The following is a 13,962-nucleotide window of genomic DNA, read 5'->3' as shown; positions in this document are numbered from 1 at the left end:
ACCTGTTCGCTTTTGTCTCGTTCGTTTAGCGACGTTTCTGACGTTTCGCCAGCAAGAGCGGCTGGTATTGTCAAAGGCTAATGGAATCCGCGATCATCAATGGGGAGTGCACCTTTAACAACGTCAGCCACTCGCTCTGGCGAAACGTCATAAACTCGTTCGATGGACGGCGGCCGAAGATTACGAGACAAAAGCCTGCAGGCAATACATCACGTGGCTTCAAAATCCTAAAAAATTTCGTAAAATAACGTTTATTTTCCATTTATTCATGATTCGTCACCTAGACCGTACGTTTTTACATGACAATTTTACAACAACTTGCACAAAATATGCATGTAAATATAGGATTGCCTTATTTGTTACGGTATTCGTTAGACATAATACAATTCCCTGCCTGTCTAGGGATTCATATGCCTTTTTTATGCGAAAACTTATTTTACCCATACAAATATCCATCAATTATTGTTATTATTATTATTATTATTATTATTATAGTCTAATAAGAGTAATCAAAATCTAACCATAACAAAAACAAAAACGACTAGAGTAAATGAAAAAATAAAAGACGAAAAATTGGAGTTCGTTTCATTACTGAAGTAAATTGAGGTGAAAACTTCCATCTCTAAGTATGGCGAGGGTACTCCACGACTTATCTAGATCGCACTAACTAAATGGACAGTGTACTGAAGCATCTATTCCGCACTAACTAAATGGGCAGTGTACTGAAGTTTCCTCCGTTTCATTGTAAGTGTAGTAGACTAGGTAGTCGAGATCCATTATTCCTTTCACTCTGCATGGGGGCTTAATTATAAAAAAAAAATGCAAATACTTTTAAATTTTTAGTAGCTGTCTGTCCGATTACGAAGTCTCGTAAACGGTTGGCCCTGACTAGTATCTGTACGCAATCTGACTGCATAGAATAACAACAAAGAATGAAAGAAAATTTTCGACAACACAATTAATTAATTAAGTCCCCAGCAACTATAAAACCTACGAAACAACAAGGCACAAGTGTCGCTGTTCTGTGTGTGGAATTGTGATTCACCGTACACATCTGGCACGGTTCTTCTTCAATAAGACAAGAAATTTTAAATACCATTTATACTGAAGTAATTAAAAAAAATAGAAATACTATAATTGCGCAAGAAAACCAGAATTACGCTCTAATACAAGAACACAAGCTAGATGCTTTGTTGACTGAACCTGTAATGACGCATTATTTAAGACATTGAAATAATAAAAAGAAAAGGGAATTTTTTTACCTTCATATATATTGACGAAAAGCACTCTGATCATTACAATATCTCCATTTGAACAACATCTGCTGTCTAGCCCATCAAAACTGCATAAAACATGGAACAAGCACTCCCTACTACAACATCTCAACACCGACTCACTACTACCCTTCTCAAGCACTCTCCACTACGACTTCTCGACAAGCACTGCCTACCACGACTTCTCGACAAGAACTGCCAGTGGAGGCGGCGGAATAATACTCTCTAGCGCGATCTCTGGCGCTGTGGCTCAGTGTAGCCACCTTTCATATGCCCCTCCTCCACGGGCTAGAATTTGATGGTATTTTTGCCAGCAAATTCGTCAAAAAAAAATACAGACAAAAATAAAAGATAATATTAATAAGTAAATATCACGTAATTAGATAAATTTTGGCTTTGCACTGACCTTTCAGTAACCTAATATATAAAATACAGTAAGGAATGCAAATTATTTCATACATGTGACTTTACATAATAGTTTACACAAGTATTATGTGGTTAAACAATTCAATCAATAGCGTCAGCAATGACGAATATGTGCAGGTAAGAGTCTCATAACTTTCATAAACAGTAAATACACAAAAAATCAGTTTATACAAATATTCACATATATGCTTTCCATGATTCAATAAACAAGCAGTTGACAGTTCCAGCAGTAGCACCCAGCAATGGTCAACAGGTGCAAATAGCAGTCTCATAATATTTCATCAGCAGTAATTAAACAGCTCCAACAGTGGCACCCAGCAATGTTGAACAGGTGCAGACACCAACAAGTGACATTATCTCAGTAGAAGTAGTTCCATCAGTGGCACCCAGCAATGTTGAGCAGGTGCAGGCACCATCAAGTGACATCATGTCAGTAGAAGCAGTTCCATTAGTGGCACCTAGCAATGTTGAACAGGTGCAGACACCAACAAGTAACATTATCTCAGTAGAAGCAGTTCCATCAGTGGCACCCAGCAATGTTGAATTGGTGCAGACACCAACAAGTGACATTATGTCAGTAGAAGCAGTTCCATCAGTGGCACCCAGTAATATTGAACAGGTGCAGACAGCAACAAGTGACATCATTTCAGTAGAAGCAGTCCAACAGTGGCACCTAGCAATGTTGAACAGGTGCAGACAGCAACAAGTGACATCATTTCAGTAGAAGCAGTCCATCAGTGGCACCCAGCAATGTTGAACAGGTGCAGACACCAACAAGTGACATCATTTCAGTAGAAGCAGTCCATCAGTGGCACCCAGCAATGTTGACAGGTGCAGACAGCAGTCCATAATATTCACTATCACTAATCATACTGTTCATCAGAGTTTATCAGCAGAAATTAAACATTTCCAAGTGGCACCCAGCAATGTTGAATAGGTGCAAGCATGAACAACAGTTTGAAGGCACACACCATTGCTTTTACAAAATAATTATCAATGCTCTTACACTAAACATACAAAATATAATAAACACACAATTGATATCAGATAATTGTCATATTAAATATTAGAAATACACCAATATCAGTAAACCTATAATATTTATGGGTGTCAGTGCAAGCCACAACAAACAAGTAAAATAATATTTAGGAGATAGGTCGGTACCAATTATTTGGGATTAGGAAAGGAAAACACACAAAACACACTCACTCATCTTTCATCCACATTAAGTGCTACTGTGTAATTGAATAGTGTTAACTGTGTAAATGCAATTCTGTCCAAATTTTATGTTCAACTTGTGTATCAAGTAGTAGCGGCAGCAATGTATAACAGTCAATAATAGTTAGTCAACGTCGTAGTCATCATGTCAACACCAATGTTTGCCAAGCCAAATCAAATGTACGGTTGCTGAACAACTGTCAGTGAGCCAAGATATGCAAATGCTTCCTCTCTCAAAAAAAAGTATATACTGCTTAGTGATTTAACAAAGTGTGTGTGTAGACAATCTTCCTTCCACTTGAGTGTTCTAGTCTGCCATCTTCATCCTCCTCGTTCCATATAAACCAACAAAAAAAATATGCTCCTCACTTACTTTACCTCTTATCCACCAAAACTCCAATAATCATCAGCATCACATAATCTCAATACTTCAATAATACCTCTTACGTCGATACATATAAAACTTATCATCAATATCCTTTACCTTACCTCTTGTCCACCAAAACTCCAATAATCATCAACTTCACATAATCTCAATACCTCAATAATACCTCTTACGTCGATACATATAAATCTTATCATCAATATCATTTACCTTCCTTACCAACTCTTTCCTCTAGTCAGTCTCCTCGAACAAGTACAGATAAAATTCTAGTGCAAACTTCAATTCATCATCCCATACAATCCGAAGACACAATGTCCACACACAACCTCTGTGTAATCCATCTGACCCAAATCTTCTACTCATTATGAATTATAAAATACATTTTGGTAACCTTGTCCATCATTAAATAAAAGATATGCATACATGACCTCTACCAGCCTAGTTTGAATAACTTTCAGTAAGTAAGTACGAGTACGGAGTGTGAATGATCATAATATTTCACAGTGTGTACACCACTTCAAGAATCATAGCAAAACAGAAGCAAACATGTGGAGTATTTCTTGTGTCAAGTGTCACTTGCTATTTCAATTGCTCACGAAGAATGCAGTGTAATAAATGTCAATGGTCTAAACCTAGTCTTGGTATGTCATGTCGTTAGCTTCCTTCCTATTAGCATAAATTTATACAGCTTCCATAAAACCTCCAGCTCATGTGACTTCAATGAAGTTTCTTGTACCAACACCGTTCGTAGAATTATAGCAGTTCATTTTCTTATCTTAAAAATATAAGGCACTGAGCGTAAGAAAAACATGCAATAGTAAGTGAATATACCAGTAGAGAACAGAATGTCAACAAGTGCATGCAGCACAATCCCTACAACGAGGCTCTGCCAAGCAAACAATCTACACTCCTGGAAATTGAAATAAGAACACCGTGAATTCATTGTCCCAGGAAGGGGAAACTTTATTGACACATTCCTGGGGTCAGATACATCACATGATCACACTGACAGAACCACAGGCACATAGACACAGGCAACAGAGCATGCACAATGTCGGCACTAGTACAGTGTATATCCACCTTTCGCAGCAATGCAGGCTGCTATTCTCCCATGGAGACGATCGTAGAGATGCTGGATGTAGTCCTGTGGAACGGCTTGCCATGCCATTTCCACCTGGCGCCTCAGTTGGACCAGCGTTCGTGCTGGACGTGCAGACCGCGCGAGACGACGCTTCATCCAGTCCCAAACATGCTCAATGGGGGACAGATCCGGAGATCTTGCTGGCCAGGGTAGTTGACTTACACCTTCTAGAGCACGTTGGGTGGCACGGGATACATGCGGACGTGCATTGTCCTGTTGGAACAGCAAGTTCCCTTGCCGGTCTAGGAATGATAGAACGATGTGTTCGATGACGGTTTGGATGTACCGTGCACTATTCAGTGTCCCCTCGACGATCACCAGTGGTGTACGGCCAGTGTAGGAGATCGCTCCCCACACCATGATGCCGGGTGTTGGCCCTGTGTGCCTCGGTCGTATGCAGTCCTGATTGTGGCGCTCACCTGCACGGCGCCAAACACGCATACGACCATCATTGGCACCAAGGCAGAAGCGACTCTCATCGCTGAAGACGACACGTCTCCATTCGTCCCTCCATTCACGCCTGTCGCGACACCACTGGAGGCGGGCTGCACGATGTTGGGGCGTGAGCGGAAGACGGCCTAACGGTGTGCGGGACCGTAGCCCAGCTTCATGGAGACGGTTGCGAATGGTCCTCGCCGATACCCCAGGAGCAACAGTGTCCCTAATTTGCTGGGAAGTGGCGGTGCGGTCCCCTACGGCACTGCGTAGGATCCTACGGTCTTGGCGTGCATCCGTGCGTCGCTGCGGTCCGGTCGCAGGTCGACGGGCACGTGCACCTTCCGCCGACCACTGGCGACAACATCGATGTACTGTGGAGACCTCACGCCCCACGTGTTGAGCAATTCGGCGGTACGTCCACCCGGCCTCCCGCATGCCCACTATACGCCCTCGCTCAAAGTCCGTCAACTGCACATACGGTTCACGTCCACGCTGTCGCGGCATGCTACCAGTGTTAAAGACTGCGATGGAGCTCCGTATGCCACGGCAAACTGGCTGACACTGACGGCGGCGGTGCACAAATGCTGCGCAGCTAGCGCCATTCGACGGCCAACACCGCGGTTCCTGGTGTGTCCGCTGTGCCGTGCGTGTGATCATTGCTTGTACAGCCCTCTCGCAGTGTCCGGAGCAAGTATGGTGGGTCTGACACACCGGTGTCAATGTGTTCTTTTTTCCATTTCCAGGAGTGTATAATTAATACCATAGTGTGACCTAAACTCCATGTTCGTACACTGTATATCAGCATTTCTATATACCAAATTAAAGAGTAGTTATGATAACAAAACAGAAATGTATAAATATGCAATCCATACGCAAAGCAGCAAATATATATCTTACACAATATACAGGTCATTAGCATCACATCAGCATAAGCAAATAAATGTTCATATGTAATCTTAATAAGTAAACATGAAGGCGCAAGCAGATAAATCACAAAGTATAGCTTACATACATAACCATACCAGCACAATTAATCAGGTGACAATTATAATTTAAATAAATAAGCACACCAGGCACATAAAAAAATAATGTGACATCAGTGAAAAAGCATTGCAGCCAAGCGATGCATAATATATACAAATAACAACCCTGTTCATTAATCAATCATTGTCAAAATCAGTTAACGTACGCAAGCACGTCGCTTCACAAGTAAATTCATAGAACATGAAATTAGCACAAAGTATGAATCACGTAATCGCGAGCAGCAAATTACGCCTAAAGTACGTACCTAAGTGGAAATATGTTACCTGAAAAATAAACTCAATTAACAGTTACCCTTTTGGTTTATTACTTTTTTCATCGAAATTACATTCTTCCTGAAATTTTCTCTATAGCAGGCCCTCCTAACGTCGGAGACACTCAGAATTTACCTGAAGTTCTTAAATATTTTATACAACCGTATCCTGAAAAATACTGAACGTTAATAACATAATTTATCAAGTCACTATAGCTTTATACTGAATTTATTCAGAGAATTTAGACTGTGTATTTGTTTACGGCTGTCAGTGCATTCGCACTGAGCGCTCGATCAGCTGTAGGCGCGTGACGTAGGAAGTGATTGTTTGCGGTCAACGACTGCCTTGTGCGGCGCGCAGACTTGACTGTTGCTTTGAGTATGTGCCGCCGCCGGAACGCGGCGCGGTATCCTTATATTCTCTGCATGTTTACACGTAGCTGTTAGTTTCTCTAAAGTATGTCATTCCACAAAAATTTTAACGTTGGATATATGATGTATTCCCTTAGAGCGCCGAGATTTAAGAGTTTCTACTTCGACAGTGTTATCATGAATAATTTTGCGAATTCTATATGGACCGTTATAAAGCAGAAAAAATTTGCGACACAAGCCTTTTCCTTTGTGAGACAAACGGTGAGACTTAATTAATACCTTTTGACCAACTGACAAAGTTTTTAAACGACCAGGACGTTTAGCTGATTTCTCTCTTCTAGCAGCCGCAATATTTTGCAGAGCCAGGTTCACAACTTCAGAATGCCGCAGTTTCCGTGCAGGCGGGAAAGGAACTATTTCAGAAATGCGATTTGACGGTGCTTTATTTTTTAATATGAATATAGGCGATAAAGAAGTTGAATCATTAGGGAGTTCATTCAGAATGTTTTGAAAAATATGAAGATACTGATCCCAAGTTCTGTGATTCTGATGACAATAAAGTCGACACAATTTATTGATGGTTCAAATGGCTCTGAGCACTATGGGACTTAACATCTATGGTCATCAGTCCCCTATAACTTAGAACTACTTAAACCTAACTATCCTAAAGACATCACACAACACCCAGCCATCACGAGGCAGAGAAAATCCCTGACCCCGCCGGGAATCGAACCCGGGAACCCGGGCGTGGGAAGCGAGAACGCTACCTCACGACCACAATTTATTGATTTCCTTCATCCATCTCTCTGAAACGTTAGATTGAGGGTGAAAAAGTGAAATGAAAATTGGTTTAATCTTCCGACGCCGTAGAGTACGAAGCCAAATTTTAGAGCGAAACTGTATTCCATTATCTGATATAACCTTATCAACATGACCCACTTCTTTAAGAAAATGTTTGATGAAAGCATTAGATACGGAACGAGCTGTTGCTTTGCGTAAAGGTGTAAAACACACATATTTTGATGTCAATTCCACTGCTACTAAAATGTACGCAAAACCATTAGTAGAACGAACGACTGGACCGAACAAATTGACTGCAGCCATCTCCTTTAATTTCGCTGGAATGATAGGAAACAACGGTGCTCTGTGAGAAATAATTGGCGGCTTAGCCTTTTGACATAATTTGCATTTGGCAAAAACAGATCGAATACGTTTTTCCATATTACTGAAGTAGCAATTTTCTCGTAATTTATGAAAGCATTTTCTGGGACCAAAGTGTGCATAACTGAAATGTGTATACCAAATCAATTTATTGACCCACTCATCAGGAATACAAACTAACCAAACAGAGTTGTCGACCGATTTTCGTTTAAAAAGAATATCATTGCGAACTAAATAATACTGTCTAATCGCTACGCTTTCCTTTCTCCTCCACTTCTCCTTAATGTCCTTCCAGATTGGATCCTTACTTTGCTCCTTAGCGATGTCCTGGAGCGAAGACGAAATAAAATTCTCAAACGCAACACCTTGAATATACATCAAACAATAATTGTTTTCTTTGCAGTCCTCTTCAGCACTTTGTTTCAAACCCATAGGTGCACGTGATAAAGCATCAGCAACAATATTTGAAGAACCCTGTATGTAAACAATACTAAAATCAAATTCCTGTAGGTACAGCGCCCATCGTGACAATCTTCCATGAGTTAATTTTGTTGACATAAGAAATTCCAGAGCTCGATGATCGGTGTAAACCTTAGTATGTCTGCCAAACAAAAATGTCCGAAATTTTGTGAAAGCCCAAACAACAGCCAAAGCTTCAAGTTCCGTAATCGAATAATTCTTTTCGGATTTAGAGAGAACACGACTTCCAAATGCAATAGTTTTCTGTACTACAACGCCGTTTTCTTCTATCTCTTGAAATAAATGTGCACCTAGGCCTTTGTATGATGAGTCCGTCGCCAAACAAAAATCTTTAGATAAATCCGGATGTGAAAGAAGTGGAGCAGCAACTAAAGCATCACGAAGTTGTTCAAATTCTGATTGAGCTTCCTCATCCCAACACCAATTAGAATTCTTTCCAGATAGTTCACATAAACGAGGTGTGGCCAAATTGTCCAATCTAACAAACCGTCTAAGAAAATTACAGACACCAAGGAAAGTACGAACATCACGTTTTGTGGTAGTAACAGCATAATTACGAATAGCGTCTAGTTTCTCTGGATCAGGAAGAATACCTTCTGTAGAAATAATGTGACCGAGAAATTTCACCTGAGAACGACCAAATTCAGATTTTTTCAAGTTCACTGTAATGCCAACTCTTGCAAAGATACGTAATAATGAATCCAAAATTTTGTTGTGCTCACTCCAAGAATGTTTAGCAATAAGAATATCGTCAACATACGAAGTAATATTGTCACGAAGATAAACAGGTAAAATTTCGTTTAAACTACGAGTGAATGCTGCTGAAGGTACAGTAAGTCCTAATGGTAATTTCCGAAATCACTTTTGGGTAAAATAGTCATATCCGGTTACTTTTTACCGATTCTCTAGACAGATTGATAGTCGAAGAGTTGTTTTGACAGATGCAAGGAATAGTAAAAGAGTAGGCAGCGGTGCAGAAAACTAAAAGGGAAATAGCACCACTACAGCTCGGGGCCCTATGCACGCTACGGCACATATTCACTTAGTGTAGTGAATCCCCTGAGGACATTAATAGCCGCACATAATTTCCAATTTGGTGGAAGTGCGTACATAAATTGATCTAACCATGAACATGGACGTATGTCATTCTTAGAATTGCGAAAGATCTTAAATTTCCGAACAGTCAAAAAGTGTTTATAGTCAAAGTTTTCGCCTCGTGGCGACAAAGACCTACCGCGTCTGTCCCAGTCCCAATGTCGATTATTGTCAAGTTCGCGCGCCTGGCCCTCTCTTGTTGCATCCCGTAAATGAAACAAATTAATTTCTTCAAACCCCTCTGCTATCTGTGATTCTAAATTTCTTTTGCTGTCTTTTCCTACGATTTCGCCTTCAATTTGTTTGACTTGCTTTTGTAATGCCTCAAATTCCCTTTTAACGCGTTCATTAAATTTTCCCTGATTTTCAACATGCTTATTTATGTTCTGGTACTCTTCAGTTTCTGCAAATGATAATGGAGCTGTATCATCCGAATCTCTGTCCCCATTTAAGCTAAGACTTGTCAACTTATCTGAAATCTCCTCAACTCTTTCCGATAAGTCACCTAATTGTTCTTTCTGTTTAATTACGTCTTCCGTAAGTGTCGCGACTCGGGTTTCAGTATTGACACATTTAGTAGTTAACTGTTCATATTGTTGTGTTAGATTATTTATTCTGTCATTTGGTACGGATTCCTCGATTCTCTCAAATATTTCCTCCTTATCGTGTGCACGTTGTAAATTTAACTCTGAAAATTTGTGTACTATCACGCGATCTCTTTCTTCCTGTTCTCTATCCTGTTCCTTTTGTCTAATTTCTATCGAAATTAATCTATTATTGTGAGCATTCAAAATCGGTTGTACCTCTTCTCTGATTTCTTTCTTTAATTTATCTTTCATGTTTTTGAAACATGTCCCTATTCGTGAGTCTAATCGTGTTTCCATTGTTCCCATCTCAGTTCTAATTGTTCCTATTTGTGATCCCACTGAGTCTAACCGTGTTTCCATTGTTCCCATACCAGATGTAATTGTTTCTATCTCTGTTTTAATTGTTCCTATTTGTGATCCCAGTGAGTCTAACCGTGATCCCAAATTTAATATTGCACTCATTAACTGCTCCATGTTAGCTTGTTCTAAATTCTTTTCGCCCCTAACATTTCCCGTAAAACTAACTTCCTTCGTCATAGCAGTAAAGCTATCTGTGTTGGATACCATTCCAGAATCTTCTGTCGTCAATCTCGTATTCTGAAAATGATTTGATTGTGAAAAATTTTGAAATGGTTCCGGACTATTTTCCCGACTTATTAAATTGTTTTCAACTTCATTATTCATCACACTGTTCTCCTGTGTTGGCGAATTCGCCATGTCAACAATTTCGTCATTCTGACTACCCATCATTTTTGCCTTCTTCATCGATCGCGTAATCATTTACAAAACATACAAAACTCGTCACTATACGAAATTTACACACAATGACACTTTATCTCCAACAATACCATTCACACGAAATGCTTCCCTCAAAGACGATCAACGAACAATTAAAATAATTGCACTAAATTGTCAAACCCGTAGACAAGACAACAAAAATTAAATTCTGCAAAAAAAAAAATACCATTAGAAGAATGACAATTACCAAATCTACACATGCAATATAGACTACAATTACTAAACTACAAATTACTACAACAATACTACTGTCTGCTATTTTTACAATCAGAAGAATTCCAAGGGACGATCCGAAGCAGCGGTCGCCACGTGCATGGGGGCTTAATTATAAAAAAAAGAATGCAAATACTTTTAAATTTTTAGTAGCTGTCTGTCCGATTACGAAGTCTCGTAAACGGTTGGCCCTGACTAGTATCTGTACGCAATCTGACTGCATAGAATAACAACAAAGAATGAAAGAAAATTTTCGTCAACACAATTAATTAATTAAGTCCCCAGCAACTATAAAACCTACGAAACAACAAGGCACAAGTGTCGCTGTTCTGTGTGTGGAAGTGTGATTCAACGTACACATCTGGCACGGTTCTTCTTCAATAAGACAAGAAATTTTAAATACCATTTATACTGAAGTAATTAAAAAAATAGAAATACTATAATTGCGCAAGAAAACCAGAATTACGCTCTAATACAAGAACACAAGCTAGATGCTTTGTTGACTGAACCTGTAATGACGCATTATTTAAGACATTGAAATAATAAAAAGAAAAGGGAATTTTTTTACCTTCATATATATTGACGAAAAGCACTCTGATCATTACAATATCTCCATTTGAACAACATCTGCTGTCTAGCCCATCAAAACTGCATAAAACATGGAACAAGCACTCCCTACTACAACATCTCAACACCGACTCACTACTACCCTTCTCAAGCACTCTCCACTACGACTTCTCGACAAGCACTGCCTACCACGACTTCTCGACAAGAACTGCCAGTGGAGGCGGCGGAATAATACTCTCTAGCGCGATCTCTGGCGCTGTGGCTCAGTGTAGCCACCTTTCAACTCTCACCATCGAATCAATAGATACGTTAACGATTTGGGTGGAGCTATTTCCCTTCATTCCATTACTTAATTCCTATTCTGCTATCGAGCGGTTCCCTTTCTCCACAATAAGTAATATCATACTGTCCTAGACACTCATGAGCTGATAAGCTTTCTCTCTCTCTCTCTCTCTCTCTCTCTATCTCTCTCTCTCTCTCTCTCTCTCTTTGGGCTGTCAGTGAAAATATTGCGTCTACCCATTTGAAAACGACTTCATCACATAAGCCCTCAAAAAGGAGTGTTGCCCAACTGCTCTCTGGCTTGTACGATCAAGGTTTTCTTGCTATGGACTTTCTAGCAGGATGTGATCTGGTGTACGTTTGGTTCCAGAATTGCAGCTGGGTTACTCATATACTTTAATTCTACGCAAGTAACAACACTATCAGGAAACCCACTCCCAGGTACCTATTTCAACACGTTGACAACACCGCATTCCTTTGCACCAATTATGCCTTTTTATTTATCCCAGCACTAAAACTAAAGCGATCATTATCTATATAGATTGGACCCTTACGTGACTCATTTCCGCCAATGCTAATACTGCATATACTGCTGCTCCTCTCATGGCTACAAGCTCCTTCCTAATCGTAGAAGTCAGTTTATGACTCGCTTGGCACTTTCTCTGTCCAACATTTCCCCTTAACTCGAGTCCCGAAACCCAATTTCGTACGTGTAGTCTATATCCCAAACCATGAAATCATCCCCGAGATCTATCCTTCCAGTCCACTATTCTCCTACGACGAATATGCCAGGCCATTTGTGTAGCTGTTCAGCTGCGTTCCTGTTCCCCCCACCCCCACACCCCACCTACACCCCATCTGTCAGCTCACTCCCCACATGCAGCACATGTCTACTCAAGGCCCGCAGTTTTACCCAACCATCAAACCTACAATGTTCCCTATTGAACCTGCAACAACATGAAGGTGGCATACAACAAAAGTCAAATCGCCATGAAGTGTTCTGCATGCTTGGATGTGTGAATAATTCGCGTTTTAGCGTAGCTACATATAACAATTAGGAACAACACAGTCTACAGTCTATACATAAAGGCTGTTGGTTTCTCATTGAGAAATTACATCCGCGTATTCACATTTGTGTGTTGGGCGTCACCTCCACATAGTCATACAACGGGTGTCTAGGATTTTAATAACAGAAACAAATATTTTAGTATAAACATTGAAAATGTGTTTACATTCCTGGTTACTACAGTAATGCTGCTTTATCTTTTCTTTTTTTTTTTGGGGGGGGGGGGGGGTAGTGGAAGAGGTGCCATGACCTTGGAACCACATGTACCTTGTACCTTCACGGTGTTACAATTTTAAGTGTTAGCAGTGTAGTAATATCAAGAACCTCAACGATACTCACCTCCATGGACATGATGTAATCAGTTCGTCTGCAATTCATGCCATTAAAATTTATAGTTATATTGTTTACGCTTGCATTATAAAGGGCGGATGTGAATTCATATGTATTATAAGAATGGATGTTCATATGTATGTATGTATTTTCCGCATCTCCTCCTAAAACATGGCACCGACTTCAGACAGACTCAGTACGCGTATCAGTTACTATCTGGAAAGAATCGTTGTGGGGCAAACCTTAACAAAACTTTTTGTCGGTGACAACACAAAATTATGAAAGGAAAAAAGTTTGTCGCTTGCTACTTTTCCACTTTTTATGCAGTAAAGCTCCCGCATGAAGCAAGAGGTCTTAATTTATTACTTCTTTACTACTAACTCAATTCGCATCACATTTCAAAGACAGCAACTGCATTTACCGGCGAATGTACCCAAACAAATGTATCATTGTACGTTATTGAGGAGATATGACGTCAAATACTGAGATGCTTGAAAACCTGCAGCATCAAACATGACGTTTTAACTTATCACTTCTTTGCTACTAGCTATACACATTGCACAGACGGTAGGTGCATATACCACTATACGTTACTGCTAAATTATATCATTATACGAAACATAGTTCAGTAGACGTCATAAACATTGAACTGCATGAAAATAAAACTGCTTGGTGAAATCCGCTAGAAATACAGATGAAACATGTGTACAAATACATTTGAAATCTGTGAGATATATTCGACATGTGCGTACGCTTGCAAGTCCATGGGTGGAAGCTGATCATCAACTCCTGGAGCGATTTCAGCCAAGTTTGGTACACATATTAATTGCGACCT

The sequence above is a fragment of the Schistocerca nitens genome, chromosome 4 (assembly GCF_023898315.1).
Source record: "Schistocerca nitens isolate TAMUIC-IGC-003100 chromosome 4, iqSchNite1.1, whole genome shotgun sequence".
NCBI classification, from domain to species: domain Eukaryota; kingdom Metazoa; phylum Arthropoda; class Insecta; order Orthoptera; family Acrididae; genus Schistocerca; species Schistocerca nitens.
This window is presented reverse-complemented; position numbering follows the sequence as displayed.